General features: G+C 34.3%; 1 non-coding gene across 1 annotated transcript; it reads left to right on the forward strand.

Moving 5' to 3' along the window:
- Positions 1–10,883: 10,883 nt before the first annotated feature.
- On the forward strand, positions 10,884–11,080 carry LOC145118222 (U2 spliceosomal RNA). The gene has a single exon (XR_013713187.1). It is a non-coding gene; the product is annotated as a U2 spliceosomal RNA (small nuclear RNA).
- Positions 11,081–23,627: the final 12,547 nt, after the last annotated feature.

Genomic DNA, 23,627 nt, shown 5'->3' on the forward strand with positions numbered 1-23,627 from the left:
CACTGCAGAATCTTTTTTTTTTTCGATTTTCTATAATTATTATCTCTTAAAATGGATTATTATCTCTTAAAATGGACCATTGAATATTGAGATCATTTTATGTTGATTATATGTAAATTAATATTAAAATCGATTTCCAATTATTTCTATAATTTAAAAAAAACATTGAAAATTTCTATAATTATTATTAAAATGGACCATTTATGTAAAATTTATAATATATATGAGACCATTTCTATAAAAATTATGTAAATTTGTTATAAAAAAGGGACAGTTTATTTTGAAAGATAATTATTCACGTAGACCATTGTATAAAAAGTTATAGAATAAAAACATTATTTTTGTTGCATAAAATTGCTAAAAAACAATATATAAGTACAATGTTATAAAAATAAAAGTACAATGCTATTTAAAGTTACTTTTCAGTATAATTTTTGAAATTTTTGCATATATGTTTAATCTTTTGCAACATAGTTTGAGTGGATGGGCTGCATAATGTACTTTTAAAGGGGCGTTGGGGACTGTGTTGAAAAAGTACATCACAAAACTAAATAGTAGGCGGGTTGAATTATTTCGAGAGACAGCTTTTGGGATCTTCATTGGTATGCCAATCCCGAATGGTGACCCGATGCTCTCTTACTTGATGATGTTGCATGAGGTTCGTGATGTAGAGGTAGCCACGGCTGGGAGGTTTCAGTTCGAGTTACAAGACAGGGTGGTTGAATATGGTGAAACGGAATTTTGTTTGATTGGCGGTTTGAGATTTGGACCGTATGTTTATATAATAAATACAAAAGTCAGCACAAGTTCAACATTAAGGAATCGTTGTTCCCCAATGCGAGAGATGAAGATTTACGACCGAAAGATTTAGAAGACTACATAAAAGGGCTTGCATTCTCGACGTGTAGCGATAAGGATGTGGTAATGGTTATGCAAATGATGTTTTTGTTGAGAGGTCTCATAGGACGAGACAACAATACGTGCATTCCGCCGGCAGTGTATGAGCTAGCTGATAGTCAATATAATTGGAACATGTATTAAATTTATTATTTATTATTTATTTATAAATACTTGATGATTTATATTAATTATAATGAGTACGACAGGTTTGCATGGGGTACGTATTTGTGGAGGTATAGTGAAACACAATTACAATTATGGTTTGGTAAAATCTATAGATATTTACGAGATAATGAGAGTGTGGGTTACGCGAAGAGGATGAAGTATACGGTGACCGGTTTTCAGCTTCCGTTTAAGGTTAGTTTTAGGTGTAATTACTTATATTTTTTAAGTGCTTATAAGTTTGGACAAAGCATAATTTTTTCTCGTAATACTAGGTATGGATTTTGAAGACATTTCCAGAATCTTTGAGGTTTGCGCATCACACAGAAAATGAAATTCCAAGAATGAGGGCATGGAGAATAAAAACACAATTATCTCTCGAGCAATGTTTACGTATATTAGACGTTTCAGTGGTATAGTTATACATTCCTTATATTAATTATACATGTTTAAAAATTACAACAATTTCATATACTCAATTTTAATTTTTTAATTTTGCAGGAAAATAACATCCCACGTGTTTTTGAACCAACGCCTGTTGAGATCAATTTGCAATTCTTAATGCGTTATGTAAGTTGGACTCTAGACAAAGTGCAGTCGCCACCGCAACAACATAGTCCTCCTAAGGAGCGGTCTCCATCACCGCAACAACAATGTCTTCCTAAGCAGCGGTCTCCATCACCTCACTTGTCTCAGTTTCAGGGAGAGGCTCTCATTTTTGGGGAGGAGATTACACCTCAGCCTCTCATTTTCAGGAAACATACCACAAACCTCCGGAAGACAGTAAAATAGACAAGTTATTTGGCGTTGTTACTCAATTGAAAACCACAATCGAGCACTTTGGGAAGAGAATGGATAAATGGGAAAAAGATAAATAATTTGGTGTGAACGATATGGAAAATGTGGATGCGGGGGAAGCATTTTATCATGGTTTGGATCCCGAGTCGGGCCATACGTAGGTGCAGACGCCACCGCCTTTTGTTGAAGTTGAAGATAACACGGTTACACCGTTAAAAGGGCAGTTAAAAATGAAATCAAAATTTTGTAGGGAGCCTTACACACAGGTATAAAATTAAGTAATTTCTATTTATATAGTATATAATCGTTCCAAATTAATTAACATATTCATTTTGTAGGTTCCGTCGACGGAACCATTGAAGAACAGAAAAGGGAAAAAACCGCAGAAGTCCAATAATGTAGAAAAAAGACCATTACTATTGGACGGTTATCTCGATAGTGATAATGAATTTTGGAAATTGTGGGGAAAGAAGATGGGAGTGATATTTTTGGAGCATAAACTTTTAAAAGGTATTTATATGAATTGGGAATTTTGGTCAAGTTTACTTGGTATTGGCTCTCGATACTTGCTCCCTGAGGCACCACACATCCCTTATTTTATATTACAAAAGTGTTGGATAATTAATTGTACGAAATGAAATGTTTTTTTTCTAACACGCATCATTTGGTTATCTGGACGTCCCTACTCAAGGAAATAAAGTCGTCGGCTGGTAGGTGGACGATGATTAATCCTGAAGGCACGACTTTGGAACCTGGGAAACAACATTATTTGAGGCGTGTAGCAGCCAGGATGGTTGATGGACCACATTGGAAGGATATTGATCGGGTTAGTATATTTATTTATATATATATCATATAATATTAAATTTGTATATATCTAATAACTTATCATTTTTTTGAAGGTTTTAATTCCCATCAACATACCGCACCTGCATTGGTATTTGGCTGATTTGGATCTCCTTACATGGAAAATGAGCATATATGATTCAGCCGAATGGTGTGGTTTTTTTTAAAACATATGCAGGTGACGATAGTTTCAAATTGTTGGGAGATAGTATATTAAGTGAACTAGACCACATATCATATTGGGCCCATTTTCCCAATAGACATAAACCTACTAAGATGGAATTCGTTAAAGCTAAACATGTGACGCAGCAGGAAAAAGTAAAAGAATGAGAAAAACGAGATTGTGGAGTTTATGTGTGCATGTTCATGGAAATGCTTACATCGGGTGTGCCAGTAGAGACACATCAGTCCCCTAGAGATACGGAATTTAGTTACCGTAATAGGATGGCAGAAATTATTTGGAATAGTAGACTTTGATTGTATTATGATTATTGATTTAAGAATATTTTCTTATGTTTTGATTATGTTATTTGGAATAGTAGACTAGTATAGTAGAGGTTTGATTAAGTTAAAATACAAGATAATACATATAACAAAACAAACGTACAACAACAGCTACATTAAGGCTAATTACCAATTGTCATTGGGATTCTACAAAAGATACAAAATGCAGCACATTACCACTTTAGGCTGACTTTACAAAAGATACAAAAAAAACTTCACATCCCAATACATACACCTTACACTAACAGCTACACCAAAAGCTTCACATCCAACACTAATTAGCTAACTTAAAACAAAACAAACATACCCAACAACCAGAACAACTACGAACATCTTGTACATAGGTATGCTCTTATTGGAATCACACATCCCCTTCTCCATGCTTGCTACTAGACTCTTCTCCTTACTCAGGAGAAACTCCAACTCAACATTCTTAGTCCTCAAGTTTTTTATGACACCAAGATCCTCTTTGGAATCCAACTGCTGCTTCATGGAATAGATGAGGTTTTTATAGTAACTATCTTCCAGTGCAACATCTTTCCATTCAAAGTAATCACATTTCCTCAGTCTTGTCTGTATGGAACCCACATGAATAAAACATCAAAACATAATCACTAATCACCAAATGCAATTTAAGAAGCCCTAAAAAATCTTGCATTAACAAATCAAACTAGATCGAAGCTTACCAAGTTGTTGTTGGAGTTCCAAAAACGTCTGTCGGGGTTAGTGAGCTTCCAGCATGTCCGATCCTTAGCTGGAACATCGCAATCATAGTTGTTAACATCGTCTTTAACAAACACACGAGCAACTTGGAGGCGATTTCTTGCATTAGGCGAGCTCGCAGACATTGTGTTGAAGAATCGAACAAGCTGATTATATAAAGGAGGGTGTTTGCTTCGACTTTTCACGAAGGGGTTAGAAAGAAATGAATGAGGTACAAATCGGGATTTTAGTTAATAGCATAATTGGGAAGATAACACGTCAGGTGCCACGTTGGAAGTCCAAGTAAGGGGTTTTTGACACATCACTTAGCGGAAATCGGTAGTGTACACCTCTGCAGATCAGTTATAGAACTGTTTTCTGTGGATCAGTGTACAGCTCTGCATAACTGTTACGGAATACGCAAAATTGTTTTCTGCAGATCAGTATACACCTCTGCGAATCTGTGTACACCTATGCGGATCAGTGTACACCTCTACAGATCAGTTATACAAGTTATAGACGTATTTAAGTGGTTTTTTGTGAGTTTGTGAGTTTCAATTACCAGTAGAAGTTGTTTTTTCATTGTGTTTGTGGAGAGTGATTTGTAAAATGAGTTTTATTATCTTGTGTACGGGAGGTTGTGGCAGTTAGTTAATGAAGAAGAGGTTTATGTTATAAATAATGTGAAAAACTATGTTTTAAAACTTCCTCCTAACATTGACCACAAAATGTTATTACAAATGGTGAGAAGTAAGGCATGTGTGTTAAATAGTCACATATGTTTGTCTTTTAAACACCCGGAGTTAGGGTATGTCATGGAGCTTGGAGATGAAACTGATGTATTTCAATTGAGACATGTAATGTCTAAATCAAAGAAGGCGGTGCATTTGTATTTAACGGTGGTAGGTGAAGAAGCTGAAGAGCAAGCGGTGGTTATCAACCAGTTTAATCCAACAAAAACTAATAGAGGTCGTTGAGAAAGCCAATGTGATGGAAACCGTTCAAGGGGAAGAGGAAATGAAGTGTCAGTGGGTGATGAAAAAAAAAGTTTCGGTTACTGATAAATTTGTATCTGATAATGTTACTTTTGTATCAGATAATGATAAAGAAGCAAAAGTGGGCATGACTGAATTACAACGTCAAAATTTGTTCGAGCTTGGAGAAGTTCCTGAAATTCATGATCGAAGATGTGAAGAAAAATCAAATGAAGGGTGGTCGGATGATGAGTACACGTAAAGAAAAAACTGCTTTAATCCATGGTATTGTATTCCTTCTATTCCTGATTGTCCAGAACCTATTCTTGAACCTGGACCATTTCATAGTTTAGGTCAGAATGATAAATTAATTGTCAATCAAACCTATAACACCAAAAAAGAGATAACATTTGCTGTTAAATTCAAAGCCGTTAGAGAAAAGTTTTAGATAAAGGTTGAAAATTCTTCAAAATCTCGGTACCAGGTTGTTTGTATGCAAGAAAACTGTCATTGGCGTTTATACGCATCTCTTATTAAAGGAACAGAAATGTTTGAAATTAAGACGTTTAATGATGAGCATACATGTTCTTCATTGCTTATACACCCAACTCATAGGCAAGCAAATAGCGAAGTTGTGGGAACCATAATACATAACATTATGGGTCAAGGAAGTTTGAGAGTTTGGAAGCCTAATGCTATAATTAGAGATATGAATGCTTTGCTACAAATAAATATGAGTTATTCACAAGCGTGGCATGCTAGAGAATTTGCTCTGGGATTGATGATGGGGACCCCCGAAGAATGTTTCTCCAAACTTCCAGTTTATTTTCACAATCTGAAGAAACATAATCCTGGTACTGTGGCGTACATAAAAACTGATTCGGAGGATCGTTTTGAGTATTGCTTTTTCGCTATTGGATGCGCGGTAATATATTTTTAAATATGTTTGTTATTTTCTTAAATGTTTATAAACAAATTATATTGTTGATATATTAATGGTTTTTATATTGTTGTTGCAAATACGTGCTTTCAGAGAGTGTTGTAGAAAAGTTATTATTATGGATGGTGCTCATTTGAAGGGAAAGTACAAAGGCACCATATTGCATGCAGTAGCCATGGATGGAAACAATCAGATCTTGCCTATTGGGTATGGAATTTGCCCAAAAGAGACTACGGATTCTTGGACATGGTTTCTTGAAAAACTACATGAATGCATTGGTGATGTGGAAGGTCTGACAATGGTCACAGATAGAGCACCCACAATTGCTGTAAGTATTCAAAATGTTTTTCCAAATGCTCAACATGGATTGTGTGGTTTTCATCTAATAGGAAACATAGTCCACACCTTTGGAAAAAACAAAAAAACAACAATTTTGTTTTGGAAGCTGGTAAGAGCTTACAAAACCACTGAGTTTGAATTTTATTGGGGGAGACTTTGTAATATAAGAGATGATGTAGCGACATATCTCAGTCAAATTCCACTTGAGAAATGGACCAGAGCGTATTGCCCTACCACAAGGTATGATTATATGACCTCAAATAGTGTGCAGTCCATGGATGTTGTATCAAATAAAGCAAGGAAGTTGCCTATATTACCACTTCTTGAGTTCTTTCGCGCACTTATGCAGAAATTGTTTTACAAACGGCGGATAGCTGCAGGAATGATTATGTTTAATTTTAAATTATATGATAAGTGTCATATATATTAATATATGTTTGTTTTAACAGAAAAAGTACAACAATACTTACAAAGTGGGCTGAAGATATGGTTAAAAAAATAAAGAGGAGATTCAAGGATGGTCGGTATCCGGTGTTGACAATACAACATATCAAGTGCATGACTTCAAAAGTGGCGTCACAGTGAATTTGAGGGAAAAGACTTGTTCTTGTAGATATTGGCAACTAACTGGTTTGCCATGTGGTCATGTGATAATGGTTTTAATGCACTTGAAAAGTGATCATTGTGGGCATATGGCTATAGATGCTAATAAAATTGAAACATATCGAAGAACGTACGAGCATGCCGTATACCCTCTTTCAGAACTTAGTGATTGGGAGGTTCTGGATGACCTTATGGTTTTTAACCCTCCTATGATGGAAATACGTCAAGCCGGTAGACCAAAAAACACCAATTGTATTCCCTCTCAAGGTGAGGAACCATAAATAAGAAGGTGTAGTAGATGCCATAGCACAACTCATAATGCAAGGACGTGTAAGTAAATCGTTCCAAAGAACCAAAGTAAAAGTAAAAAATGTACTGGGGCGTCATGGAGTGGGACAAAAGCGACAAAAGAGGAACCGACGCAAGCGACCGAAAACCAATGGCAGCATGAGCCAGAGAACCAATGGACGCAACATACCGAACAATAATGGCAGCAACAACCAGACAACCAATGGACACAACAGACCGAACATCAATGGCAGCAACAACCACATAACCAATGGACGTAAGGGACCGAATACCAACCGCAGGAAGAGCCACAGAACCAATGGCAGGGTTGCACCGAGTACCAATGGCAGCAAGAGTCAGATAACCAATGGACGCAAGTGACAGTCAACTTAGGGACACAAGCAACAGAAAACCCATGGACGGAATACGAGAACAGATCAAAGTTTCCGTGGTTCGATTTGAATGAATGAAGTTTATTTCAACGTATGTTTATTATGAAGGTTGTATGTTTATGTTTTCTAAAGTATGTTTTGTAACCTACTTAAAGTATGTTTATTATTCAGAATACCGGTGTGTGTAATTTTATAAAAAAACATGGAATATTTGTATAATTTTAATTATGTTATTTATATGCACCGGTTTGTATTACGTTATTTATATGTATTTGGTTTGTATTAGGTTATTAACGAAACCAGTTGAGTTAACTTCTACTTTATTTCATTGAACATAAAATACAAAACAGTACAAATACATGGAAAACATACATCAGTAACAAACGTATTATATAAAACATTTCATTATTTTTAACCTTTTTTTGTAAATTTTTTTACATAATAATCACATAAGGTATTGGTGTATTTAAAAAAAATTAATATTAATAAACGAAAATGAACGCAAAAAAAAACGCAAAAAATGACAAAAAAATTTAAAAAATTAAAAAACCCAATTTCCGCAGAGCTGTAGAGGGATCCATAGAAGCTTTAATCGATCCGCAGAGGGTGCTCTGCAGATCCTTTGGTCAATTTCCGAAATCTGTTTTTTCTTGGTTATTTTCTTTAAACCACCCCTCATTTTTGGTTATTTCTCGAAAATCTTCCATTAAATTTATGGCTTTTTTATTATGATTGCCTTATGATTAAAAAATCCAATTTACCAATCATAATAATATAATAATTAAATATTACAAAAGTTGTTAAGAATACAATTAAATTTAAAATATATCTTATCTTATTAATAAAAATTTGAAAGAAGCATTGTAACTCAAAGCTTTTATCATCATTTTCTTTTAACTGTGAATCGGTATTAATCATATTGGATATAAGTATTCACGTCATATTATTTTAAGCTTATTAAAACATAAGGGGGTCAATGGGCTTTTCTCACAACCTATATGGACTTGTTATATAATTTATAATTCCATGGGTACATTCAATTAAAATGGTTGGAGGGGGCGCTGCATCCGGCAGCCCCCCCACGAACTCCGCCCCTGAAGGAGATGCCACTCCAAGAGTCACGGGGACCGTTTGAATATTTTGAGAAAAATTCATGATTATGAGAAAATGAAAACTTTAGATGTTATTCAAAAAGCTAAGATTTAATAGAGCATTGAAAGGGAGGGAAACACAAAGTACGTTAATCGTATTCTTAATTGAAAGACCATGCAACTTGTTATTTGTGGCATAAAAACAGTTTGTGATTACCAGGAGGATCCGCAAATTGGTGAGAAGTTTTTTTTTCGTAATAAATTAAATTCAGCAGGTCCGAAGGTGGGAGAGTTCAAAAACGTAGCACACAGTGTACACTCTTGCTTCAAATCAAGACAATTGTTTGGAAGTTCCGTGCACGATTAAGGAAATTAAAAGTGTTGTTTATTCATGTAGAGGGGATAGAGTTCCGGGCCTGGATGGTTTTTCCTTTAGGTTTGTAAAAAAAATCATGGGATTTACTGAAAAATGATATTTTTGATGGTGTCACAGAATTCCTTCTTTCGGCTAATATTCCCCATTGTTGTAGTAGTTCTTTCTTCACTCTAATTTCAAAGGTGAGGAGCTCATTAATAGTAATACATTATCCACCAATTAGTTTTAGTGGGTTAAAATAAAAAATCATTGCTAAGTGGTTGGCTAATTGATGATTTAAGATGAAATCATTCAAAGGTAAAAGTTGATGAACGAGGATGTTTGAAGTACATTGCTACTTCAGATTTTCGGCGAAGATAAGTGTTGTGCCTATTTGGGCGTTGACGTTATCTGAGACTCAAGTTTATTTCACGATTATAAGTTAAATAGATTTTCCAATAAGTGGAACTTAAAGTATGCGTCTTGTACCTATTTAAACTCCTCTTATGATGTCTTATATTTATAACTATGTGGCCGTAGGGATATAAAGGTAAAGTAATTAACAACCTCATATGTGAAATTAAGTCTGACCTGGGTAATACTAATATGAGATAAAAGCAATGTTAGGGGAACAAGTTATGAGTAAGAGGAATTCTTATGATGACGTAAGCACTTAAGATCTGCCCTATTGTTTATTAAAGAACAAGATATAGATAGAATGAGAGGAGAAGATTGAACTAATGGATGACATTTGGAGTTTGAAGCAAAGGGGGTTGATAGTAGTCAAGTTATTTCATGAATTACTACATCCCAGCAATCGGTTGAGTTACTCTTTTATTTTAGAAGCTTGTTTTGAGTTTCGAGTTCCATTAATGGAGACCCGACTCTTGATATCCACTACCTGAAAGTTGAAATGGACGGCTTAAATGATGCTGTGAGGCTGTTAGAACATGGATTATAGCACCCTATGTACATTCAATTGAGAAATAAACATCACAGATGGTAAAACAAGAGCGAGCATTGAGTTTCGATTGTTGAATATGGATTTTTCCTTTGCATCCATTAACTAAATTCAAATATAATGTTATTATTGAGCATTTTTTTTATTCTAAATATATTTGTTCAGTAAAAGTCATCCCCATAAATGTTAGAATCAAATTGGAAGTGATTGTAAGATGTTAGGAGGTGAAGATAGTGTGATACCAGCAATGACCAAATAGCAAGCCGATGAGAAGAGAAGGACATGTTGGTTGAAAAAGCGGATAGTATCTTGGAAAGGAATAGTGAACACTTACGGGAAGCATAATGTAAGGTTGAATGTTACCTGGTAACGGGACGACATAACGAAGAAACGGTTGCCCGGAAAATAATTTTTGTCAGGTATTTAAACGAGTAAGAAATGTGTTGGATATGATTATAAAATTATATGGTTTCAAGATATAATATGATTTTTATGAGCAAAACAAGTGAAAAGGATTATGTAGATTAAAAACACGTATTTTGATAGGATGGATTTTAACAAGTTGGACTTATCTGATTAGTTTGAGTCTGCCCATTAGTTATTGTGTTTAGTTATTAATTTACTTAATAGATATGTGATATAAAACTAAATGGACAAAAGAAAAGCATAGTAGGTACATGAGTGGAAGGAGTCATTCGTAATTGAGTAATTATCAACATGAAATGAATTTGTTTTGTTTGTTGGTGTTGAGTGAATTTAAACTACAGAAAAATAAGAAAAGAAAAGGCAATGCAATCATAAACACATATGCATATGCAGTAGTAGTCTAAGTTTGATCTGAATATATACAGAAAGTAAAGAAGCAAAAGAATAATATTTAAGTTGTTTTTGTTGTGAAGGAAGGAACCAGGAAGGGAGCTGGCAGTGAAAGTGAAAGAATCTGCATCCCAATTCCCACATTGGGTGAATGAAGGAAGCAGGCAAGAGGGAGGCGAGTACAAAAGGGGAAGCCCACAGCTGTAAGAAGCATACCTTTCTCGGCCTTTTGGCTAAGATCAAGTGTAGTATCTGTTCTTATCAGTTTAATATCTGATATGTGGGCCATCGGCCCACTCGATATTAATCTTATTTTTTATGGGGGAAGGCCCGTTACAGTAGCTTGCTGCTGGGGTTCTTCATGCGTCGCCTTGGTCTTACACTACAGCCAAGGCCAGGCGCACCCCTCCAATACTCAGTTCAATGTTTAAAATTAGCTTAAAATAGGCTTAGAGATTTGAAAGTCTTTGCTGTCTGATGTTTTCATGTGAACGCACTCCCATAGTTCCAACCATGGACCTGGCTTTTTGTACTATAAGGACCTTTGAAGGGTTTCATTCATGTTAACAATACGGGAAGTTCCAAGAGACTCAAAAATCAGGTGGTTTTAATGACATATTTTCATCAGGAGATGAAACAGGACAAGGTACGGTTATTATGTATGACTCATCACTGTGACAAAATGGACAAACAATAAATGTTTTGAGGTAAAAATTTTAAAAAGTGGGTGTCCATTTGAATCGGACTAGTCGGCAATATGGGCCTGAAGAGCCAAGACTTGTAATCCTACCACTGTCGGAAGCGAGGAGTTGTCGCAGCTCTGTGAAGCCAGCCTAACGCATTGCCCCCTTCTCTAGGTTCCAAGAGACCCAAAGCCTTCGCTCAAGCCACTTGAACCAGCTCTCGACTTGGAACGGGCAAGTCAAATTACACACCACCAGACCCAACCAAACTGGACCAAATCATAATCCAACCCACTTTGATACCCCCACTTGGGTTACAGGCAAACGTTACCAGGCCCGGTGACCAACTCTCTACAAGATAAATCTATAAAATCGTCTTGGAATCCTTCACACACCAATGTGGGAACACTCATCAATATATATACATAAACAAACTGCATTTTCTTATCTAAATTAACAGTTCAACCAACATATTGCAATTGGACTTCTCGTCATGTAAAACAAAACTATCTACGACGTTAACGACATTGAGGGATTTTCGTTCTTCGAAACCATCACATGGTTTTTTTTTTCTAGTCCAACTTATCAAGAACTTGTATGACTATCCTGGTACCCCACAAGCTTTGGATTCCAGTGGGTCGGAAAGACAATTAATGTGAAGATACGACGACAAGGTCCGTCTTACTTCTGAAAGCTTCAGGATATGTTGTCTATGTTGTCCCACCAAAACATAACACCAACGCCAAATAGAAGCTTCATCTCGCAATGCCAATACCACCTTGTTCAATTTTGCAAATCGATCAAACTTTGACACGTAGAGATCCAATGTAGGGTATCCGATAATTCTCATAAATGGGGCCACTACGTCACTAGATATTTTTATACGATTGATATGACTTCGACGCATAGAGGTACACACCATCACCGTTTCGTTTATTCCATTTCATGTCAGCGTTACATACTTACATGTGCAGAGCTAGTGCATCCGCTTCAACTCCCGCTAAATGGGAAACGATGAAGGTCATTAAACCACCACTAATAGACCCTCACCCAGGAAAATCGTAGCATTTGTCTATGTAGAATTGAATCGTTATTTAGATTTCATAGTGTCACACACCCGTCATGTGATTTACTTTTTATGTAATAGAACTTGGTGTTTCCGTAATTGAAAATGATCATACTTCACACATCATAATAATACATAATATGATACAACTAACTGAGTATTCAATTTATGTAGAACAAAACACAACACTCAGTAAACATCAAGCCTAAAATCTCATAGACTGCAACATACCCAATGGAACATTTATGGACCGATCGGCCGAAAATGTATAAGCAATGAGCATGTTTAACACCAAACCCTAATGTCTACCTTATGGTCCTTGGTAAGCGCACTAGGTCTAAGGTACAAGGGAATGAAAACACACCATTGACATGATGACTTGTGTAGAAATCTCTTTCTAAACGATGCCTTTTTTTAGATTTTTCTTCGATAATTATGGGCATGTATCAACATATCAAAAGAAACCCTACGTAACATCCTATGACCATTATCGGATTACAAATAGCTTATTCGAAATGGATTTTTGAAAGGCTACATTATATGGACATCCATGTAAGATGACTTATTTGTGTTAACCCCACCAAATATAACAAACATACAGGAACATGACCTTGTAGTGTTAGGGATTCTTGGAGGATAGAAGCCCAGGTTGAGGGTTGTGAGGAGGGCTTCCTTGTATGTTATTGTTTCAATCCAGGTTTGGGATTGTATGGAATGTGTGTAATGAAAAGACACATGCACCAAGGAGTCACAATCAATCCATCATGTATTTGTAGGGGCATTAAAATTAAAGGACTTATAAATCATAAAATATGCATGTTACATTTCATCGCAAGCAATTTCATGAATATAAGACGGTTTCTGTTGAATATGTCGTTTCTTATGACATAATTCACAATAATGTATTGTTAGGCTTACTGGTATGTTCATTTGAATTTAGGACCTTTACTCAAATTTATTTCTCAATTACATGAGCATTTTCATTCCCTTTTAAATATGTTTTTGCATATTTATTGCTCATTTAATTATCATCGTACAAAAGGATAATATAATTGTTTCCTCCCCGAGGCTCGAACTCGTGACCCCCACCCTTCTATATTGCCCATCGACTTAACCACTTGAGCTAAAGTTATTCAAGTATCTTAATTAAATATATGCAAAGAAGAGAATAATATGATCTAATGGGATTAAAAATAGAACAAATTACTGAAATCGTCCCTGTGGTTTTACGAAAATTACGTGTTTGGTCCTAACTTTTTTTTTGCACTCTGACGATCCCTACCATTTTAGTTTGTTGCGTTCTTCGTCCCTGACCAAGGTGAAAAGACTCTTTTGCCCTTTCTAATATATTTTCCCTTATTATTATTATTGATTGTATGTTTATTAATAATAAAAACAATAATTAGGCCCACTTTACAACTCCCCCCCCCCCACCATAACCAGTTAACCCCACCATATTTTTGCCCCCACCCACTTCTTTCATCACCGGCAACCATTGCCGACGACCTCCAATTGCCGGACACCATCTCCGACTACCTCTTCTTTCCGATCATCACCATCATTCCCACCCTCACCCACCATACATGAAGATGAACAACTCCAATCGCCGGACACAATCTCTAACCACCTCTTCTTTCCGATCATAACCAAAACCTACAACTCTTTTGGAATCCATTTATCAAGAAAGAGAATCCATATACTGATAGAAGAAATCGATTTCATAAAGTGTATATAGAGACGTGAAACTGTAAGGAAAGAAAAAAAATGGAAAAGGGTGTGTGTGTAGGGGGGTTAGTTGCGGTAGTGTTAGCTCCGGTGGATGGCGACGTAGACAGGTGAGGTCACCGGCGTAGGGAAACGAGAGGAACAATGGTGAAGAGGGAGGAGCGAGGAGGGAGCAGATATAATCGATGGTCAGACCTCTCGATGGATCAGATGGGGGAGACGATAAGAAAACAGACTAATTAACCAGATATCCTTCCGTCTTCAGCCCTAAACCTTTGTAACTCATCTTCTTCCATCTACCACGTCTTCTTCACCCACTGAATTCAAGAAACATTTCCTTCTACCGCAACCAATTTCAATGATTGTAGGTTTTCATCGATTCAACAACCAATCAAATTGGAAATGATGGTTTTCTTCTGCTTGATTATCTCATTCCCCTCCCAAATCGGTAAAAGAACAGAACACTTACGCTCTATCTCTCGATTGTCTTCTTTCTCGACTGTCTGTTGATGAACCAGGGGAAACATGCTTTCACATTCTTCTTCTGGTTCGATTTTTGGGTTTCCGTGAAAAAGGATATCGGGGTTGTCATCTGTCTCCACCCATATGTGTTCAATAATTTCTTCTTTAATCTGCATTCCATTGTTGCTTTTCGGTGGTGATTTGGATTTCAGTTGTTTTTTTTTTGCTGGTTTTGTTTCTTGATTTGGTTTTGATTTGATTTTAGTTGATTTTGATTTGATTTCGGTAGGTGGAGAATGATGTAGAAAGAAATAATGGGGTAGAGAGTGGATCTAGGGAGAGGAAGAATTTTGATGGTGAGGGGTTCAATGGTTGCCGACGGTATAAGAGAAGGAAGGCCCCCGAAGAATGTGGCAGTCGGAGAAGATGACCCAACGGTGGCTGATTTGGGGCAACAAGAAGCAAGATAATTGATAGTGTCCGTGGGTTTGAGATGTGGGCCCATAAATATTTTTTGTTAAACTTTTTTGTTAATAAGATAATATTAATAAGAATTTAAAATCAATTATAGAAAAATAGAAAAACAAATAAAAAATAAAAGAAAGGGTATCTTAGTCATTTCAGGTGTGATAGGGACTGAACGTGCAACAAATATAATCAATAGGGATGGTCCGAGTGCAAAAAAAAAAGTTAGGGACCCAACACGCAATTTTACCCAAACCACAGGGACGATTTCAGTAATTTGTTCTTAAAAATAATTAAAGCACATCGGTATAACCTAATTAACACCAAAATAATAGGGCTAAAGGCTCTTATTCAACTGTTAGTTTCACTTTGGCTATACCCACAATTAAATATTATGGGGTCCAAAAATTATACTATGCTACATAAATATTGCAATAACCTTTGGGCATAAATACAATATTTTTGCATGTTATGCTTAAAATTCATTATATGAATCGTTATCCAATTAGCCCTTGGGTTCCTTGAATAACAACTCAAACAATTGCTTAACTACAATGTAAAGGCTAAGCAACCTTTCTTTAGTACAACCACTTAAACATTACATCAAACTTACCACTCATCATTTATAATTTTAAAATTAAAGGTTTATCCAATTTTATAGATAGTGAGCTAGTTTGATAAACACTTATAAAATCATAATTATAATATCATATGCCAACTAAATTATCTAGTTCCTGAGAAGTAACATTAAAAACCATACAATTTTAAACCCTTACATATGGTAAGTGAGACTTAAACAAATAAGATATTAGTTTATGATAACACCATATTGTACACAAATAATAGCAAAAAAAAAGTAATTAATGGCCATTAGAAAAACAACAAAACAAAACAAAACAATCTTATGCGTCTTGTATGACGATGCCATATTTTACTTAACAAGCCAAATTATTTTTTTCATGTTGAAAAAAAAATACGTCACCAAATGCTCCATTTTTTAAATTTATCTTTTCCAAAACAAATATATATATATATATATATATATATATATATATATATATATATATACATATATATATATACTAGATGTGTTCCCGCGCAAAGCGGCAGCGAAAAATATATTTTTTGGCGAATAGATTTCTTACGGGGAAATAATTATTAAATTTTAGACAAAACTGCAAATTTGGTCCTTGTGGTTTTCAAAAACTTTTGGATGGGGTCCAAAAAGTTTCCAGCTTGCATAAAAGGTCCAAAATCAAGGTTTTTCTGGGTTTTTGGTCCAAAAAAACTTAAAAAGACGATTATGCCCTTTTATTTTCTTTTTTGTATTTTTTATAATTATTCTAACACTGTTTTAATTAAAAAATAAAGAAAAAAGAAAAAAAGTATCCCCCACCTACTGTTCTCTCTCTCTCTCTCTCTCTCTCTCTCTCTCTCTCTCTCTCTCTCTCTCTCTTCATCTTCTCAAAAATCTCATGGACTTCATCTTTGATATCCCCAAATTGATGAACAAAAGCCAAAATCAAGCAATAGAAAGAAATTGAAACCCAAACACACAGACACACACATTCTAACGCAAAGCACCCACATCGATTGGAAACAATCTCATCACAGTGAGTCTCTTGTCTCGATCAGACGAAGCAAATAAAAGGGGGAAGGCAATCGCCTTCAAATTAGAGTGGTGGATGGACAGAGAGGGTCGACGGAAGCAACATTAGGAGGTGGCGATGGTTCACAGCAGTGGCAGCAACGAGGTGGTGGTCGGTGACGGGTGGCTAGCGATAGCAGCTCCGCTGCCTCGTTCCCTTTGCGTCTGGCAGCACACGACGGGGAAGACGAGGGAGGAGGGGAGAGTTTGGTGGTGGTCAAAAATTATGGTGGTAGGAGGGTAATGACGACCGCAAGCAGTGGCGGCCGTGGGTGGCAGAGGTTGCTCTGACAGCCTCCTGCTGTTGTGTCCGGGTTTCTGCTTGACGAGAATGACAAGAGGCGTATATGGGAAGGTGACAGGGGGTCGGAGTAGGGCAGGAGATACAAAGGAGGGGGTGTTTGGATTGTTGTTGTCTTGGTGGTCGGAAAACGGCTCCACCTTCGGTGGATTTTCTTGGTCGTGAATGAAGAAGAAGGAGGAGGGGTAGTATTTTTATGGTAAGATGCAAACCAGAGGGGGAAGAGATGGTATCAGAGAGAGAGAGAGAGAGAGAGAGAGAGAGAGAGAGAGAGAGAGAGAGAGAGAGAGAGAGAGAGAGAGAGATTTTAGTTTTTTTTAATTATTTACATACCAAAATAAATAAAGAAAATAGAAAAGTAAAATGAAAAGGGTAAATACGTCTTTTCAAGTGTATCGGAGACCAAAACCCCAGAAAAACTTTGATTTTGGATCTTCGATGCAAGTTGAAAACTTTTTGGACCCCATCCAAAGGTTTTTGAAAACCACAGGGACTAAATTTGCAGTTTTGTCTAAATTTTATTATTAGTTATTATGTAAAAAAGTTACCAGTTTTAAATAAAATATTTATGTTTAGACCTTATACTTATATTGTATTTTATATAGTTAATGTAAAGTAACTAATATTGGTGTCTTTTTTTCAACAGTAAAAAATTAATACTGGTGTGTATTTTAAAAAATTTAAATTAATTTATATAAATGAATTTAATATTTTAATATTATCATTTTGTTCGAAATTAAATTTCTTAATAACTTTCCTTAATTCAAGTCTTCAAATATGCATAATTGATTTATACAAAAAACTTTCTAATTTATACCTCTTAAAATTGAAAATATGATTAATATGTTTTATAATAGAGTATATATATATATATATATATATATATATATATATATATATATATATATATATATATATATATGTTTAGGTTCTATGGAAAACAAAAAACCCTAAACATCATAAAAATGCATAAAAAAAATACTTAGAGATCACAAAAAAAAATTTTGAATTTTTTTATAAATAATCGCTGCTTTTTCTTAAAATTCGCTGAAAAAAAAATAAAAAATCAAAATTTTTTTTATAAAAAAAAAATTCAAAATTTTTTTCAGCGAATTTGTATAGAAAGCTGCGATTTTTTCAAAAAAAAGTTTTATGATCTCCAGGTATTTTTTTACTGTTGAAAAAAAAAAAGACACCAATATTAATTACTTTATATTAACTATATAAAATACAATATAAGTATAAGGTCTAAACATAAATATTAATTACTTTATGAAGTGTCGATGTTTTTCTAGGTAAGTTCAATTGAGAAAAAATAAAAAGTTGAGAATGGAGGAATCAAATCTCAACCAATCATTTTTATATATGTAAAATACATTTAGATTAAGTCATTAACGTATGATGTTCTTATGGATCGTTCATATGTTCTTCATCAACATCATCTGTTTTTCATTCATCTGGATCGTTCCTGTGTTCTTCATCAATATCATTTGTTCTTCATCAACATCATATGTTCTACTACTTGTTTGTCATCAACGTCTTCATCAACATCATATGTTCTACTACTTGTTTGTCATCAACGTCACATGTTCTTCATAGAAAAACATCGACACTTCATAAAAACATTAATTCTTCATCAAAATTCTTCGTTTATTCATCAAAACGTTGTGATTCATCATCAAAAACATTTATTCATACTATTAAATGTAAGTCGTGATTTAATCTTGTCCAGTTTCGTTGATGTCAAGCAAAATCGTTAAACATAATCCATATTTATTAATGTCACGTCATTTAGCGAACACCAGTCATCGAAATTTCATCAATCGAACATCACCAATATCAAACAACAGATAGCAATCGAAACTTCATCAACATAACCATATATTTGAAGAATTTTAAAAAAAATCATTTTCCAGGTTTGAAAAAATTCGATTTTCATACATTTTTTCACAATTTTTGATCTCAACGTATTGATTATTGATCGATTTTGATAGAATTTGATTTGTGTTGTAATTATTGGCTTCAATTATTGATTTTTTTACCATAATTATATAAGATAATTTATTTGCACACAAACTGTTCGATGAAATGCTTAAACTAGATATATCACGTAATATTCACAAGTGAATATGTCTTTACACGAGAACCAATGTATGTCTTTTAAAAACACAAACTAAGTATGTAATTCATGTGTGAATAACATACAAAAATTATATTCACATGTGAATATATGTAATATTCACAAATGAATACATGTAATATTTATAAATGATAACGCATTTTTTTTGTAAAATTAAAAAAATGAAAATACTTCGTTTTGAGGTATAAAGCAAGTTTGTAATTCATATGTGAATAACATATATAAACTATATCCACATGTGAATATATGTAATATTCACAAATGAATATATGTAATAATCAAATGTGAATATATATGTATTATTCACAAATGAATAAAACTGTTAATAAAACCAAGAAGTACAAAATATATAAAATTAAAGATAAAAAAAGTATTCGATCAGAATATATATTTATTCACATATAATTAAGCTTTTTATGGTTAATAAAATAATCATATAAGCATATTTTTTTATTACTGTTATATTCATTTGTGAATAAATGATAACTTTTTTTTTTCAGAAAATTATAAAAACAGAAAAACGTCATTTTGAGGCCCTAAACAGTCCTGAATAACCGAAAAACAGCGTACGTCACGGCAAAGCTGTGAGTTTTGTAAATCACACCATTTTACATCAAATATGTGAATTTCGTCCAATTCCGAGACTAAAATTCATTGCGGCAATTTTTTTGATGATGTCACTAAATTTTCATTCCTACTAGTGATGACATCATTATGACAGGTTATTCTATTCATATATTAATAAAATTTAGAAATCATTACGACATATTTACTGATAATGTCACTAACTTCAATCCTACTACTAAAAACATCATTATAATCTATTATTTTTATTTATGTGAATAAACTATACATGTTGATTTATTCATTTGTGAATATAACCTTTATATATAAAAATAAATAATACACTATAAGAATTGGTTTGTGAATAAGTTTTTTTGTATATTGTAACAATATTATTTTATATGTAAATTTTACATTATACTTAGACAAACAACATTGTATTGGTTAATAATATTATTTACATTTGAATTTAACACGATCAAAATGAAGAATATATTACATTGTATAACATTTACACATTAATATAAAAATATATTGTCTTCGTCAATGATATCTTCTCATTTACATTAACCAATCGTCAACCATTGGGATATGAACCAACCATTGATTGAAATGTAATTCATCTATTGAGTTATAACCAATCCTGACAAACATGTGAATACACATAAAAAATGTTAATAAAAATATATTGTTAGTTTATCATAATAGCATTTTATCACATGATATATTCATATATGAATGTATAAGCATATGTGGATATTATGTGATATTTGTTGTTTATATTATATATTCATACATAGTATATTCATATGCGTACGCCGTGCGTACACCCTGTACGCCCAACGTACGCTCCACCCCAAAATCTCACATTTCATAATTAAGACTTGAATAAAAACAAATATAATACCTGATAAATCCCGGATGTTACACCCATTCGAGAGGGTAGGTTTGGTTTTTTCTTAAGCTATGATAATTCATTTAATGAGTTCATTCATAATTCATAATACAGGTCACTTAATGTTCCTATGAGTGGATATAATTTTACCCAAATTAGTGATAATGATGAAAGTGAGCAAATTGGAAATATTTTTAGTGTTCGAGAATCTTGTAGATGTTTCAGGTTTTATATCGAGAGATCAACTTCAGATTATATAGACCCGTTCTTTTCAAACATGTGGTGCCAGATTACATACCATTCCTTTCAAGTTGTATAATTATTGGATGAAATGGGATAATTTTGACGATGTTGTTATAAAGACTTAGAATCATCCCTTAGATTTGGTTATCACAAGCAAACATGTGTTGTTTGAAAAAAAAATGAAGGGTTACCGACATAAAAAGACATTAAAATTTCAGTTTTGGTTTTAAATGACCATTTACCCTTTTTTATTTTGTACCCCTTAGACCATCCAACTCGAAATTTTACCCGTATAAAACACTATTTTGCTTAAAATTACCAGTTTCTCGGTCATAATTGTTGAATATACATTGACTTCTGATACTTAAAGCCTCCCCTTCCACCACCGTGTCCACCCTTCTATTTTCCCCTTTCTCTCTTTTCTGCGGTAAAGGGGCCCTAATTTCCTCTCACAATCTTCCAAGGTTTGCATCAATCGAAAATCACCACCGTCCACCTCTTCCCACTTCCACCGCCATTAAAATGCATTCAAGTTTCCGATTTCATTTGATTATGTGCTTGGATGATTTGCGATGGAATGTTCTCTCAAATCGATTTAGTGGTTAAAATGATCGGGCTGGGAGTTTGCCATTTCCTTCTGCTTATCTCTACATTTCCCTCCATCAGTTGATTACCAAGGATTCAATGAAAGGAAATAGAAGAAAAAAACAGGGGGTTGGAGCGTAAAGACGATGAACAGGCTTCATATTTTCGTGTCCGGTAAAAATTGAAGAACATGGAAACTTCAGTTCCCCCTCTCTTTAAACATCATGTGTGAGTAAAAGAAAATAAGATGATGAGCAGGTCAGAATTGATTTGCAGATGTAGCTTAAAGATCAAAGAACAAGGGCCAGATTTAGAATTAGAGGAACAGAGAGGAGTAGAGAGTCAGTGCAATGGAGGAGAAGGGTGGCGTGAGGGAAAAGGGTGGCGTGCAGAAGAAGAGGAGGCGGCGGCAGGAGGGTTGAAAAAGAAATAGAGATTATGTAATACAAGTGGAATTGATTATAAGAGTCAAAGGTCAACGTCTAAGTGGCATAAAATATGCCATGTCGTCTACGTTTTAGCTGAATTTATATGTTAACGCAGAACAAAAGGTGATATTCCCCTTAATAACAGGTCAATTGTGAGTTTATACCTTTAAAAGGCACAAAAACTAGTTTAAGGACCTTTTAAAACCAAACACAAAACCTTGTTGGGTTTTTATGACAATAACCCAAAAATGAATGAATTTATCAAAATTTAGGGGAAAAAAGACAAAAAGAATGGAAAAGGATGGTGAAAAGAATGTGTTACAGGAAGACTTTGTGAGATTGATCAAGGAGATGCCACTCCAAGAGTCACGGGGACCGTTTGAATATTTTGAGAAAAATTCATGATTATGAGAAATTGGAAACTTTAGATGTTATTCAAAAGCTAAGATTTAATAGAGCATTGAAAGGGACGGAAACACAAAGTACGTTAATGGTATTCTTAATTGAAAGGCCATGCAACTAGTTATTTGTGGCATAAAAGCAGTTTGTGATTACCAGGAGGATCCGCAAATTGGTGAGAATATTTTTTTTTCGTAATAAATTAAATTCAGCAGGTTCGAAGGTGGGAGAGTTCAAAAACGTAGCACACAGTGTACAACTCTTGCTTCAGATGAAGACAATTGTTTGGAAGTTCCGTGCACGATCTAGGAAATTAACAGTGTTGTTTATTCATGTAGAGGGGATAGAGTTCCGGGTCCGGATGGTTTTTCCTTTAGGTTTGTAAAAAAAATCATGGTTTTTACTAAAAAATGATATTTGTGATTGTGTCACGGAATTCTTTCTTTCGGCTAATATTCCCCATGGCTGTAGTAGTTCTTCACTCTGATTCCAAATGTGAGGAGCTCTTTAATAGTAATACATTATCCACCAATTAGTTTTAGTGGGTTAAAATACAAAATCATTGCTAATTGGTTGGCTAATTGATGATTTAAGATGAAATCATTCAAAGGTAAAAGTTAATGAACGAGGATGTTTGAAGTATATTGCTACTTCAGATTTTCGGCGAAGATAAGTGTTGTGCCTATTTGGGCGTTGACGTTATCTGAGACTCAAGTTTATTTCACGATTATAAGTTAAATAGATTTTTTCCAATAAGTGGAACTTAAAGTATGTGTCTTGTACCTATTTAAACTCCTCTTATGATGTCTTATATTGATAACTATGTGGCCGTAGGGATATAAAGGTAAAGTAACTAAAGACCTCGTATGTGAAATTAAGTCTGACCTGGGTAATACTAATATGAGATGAAAAGCAATGTTAGGGGAACAAGTTATGAGTAAGAGGAATTCTTATGATGACGTAAGCACTTAAGATTAGCCTTATTGTTTATTAAAGAACAAGATATAGATAGAATGAGAGGAGAAGATTGAACTAATGGATGACATTTGGAGTTTGAAGCAAAGGAGGTTGATAGTAGTCAAGTTACATCATGAATTACATCCCAGCAATCAGTTGAGTTACTCTTTTATTTTAGAAGCTTGTTTTGAGTTTTGAAAGTCTTTGCTGTCTGATGTTTTCATGTGAACCCACTCCCATAGTTCCAACCATGGACCTGGCTTTTTATACTATAAGGACCTTTGAAGGGTTTTATTCATGTTAACAATATGGGAAGTTCCAAGAGACTCAAAAATCAGTTGGTTTTAATGATATATTTTCATCCGGAGATGAAACAAGAGACTCAAAAATCAGTT

Source organism: Lactuca virosa, chromosome 5, assembly GCF_052849685.1.
Source record: "Lactuca virosa cultivar CGN04683 chromosome 5, Lactuca_virosa_CGN04683_v6, whole genome shotgun sequence".
NCBI lineage: Eukaryota > Viridiplantae > Streptophyta > Magnoliopsida > Asterales > Asteraceae > Lactuca > Lactuca virosa.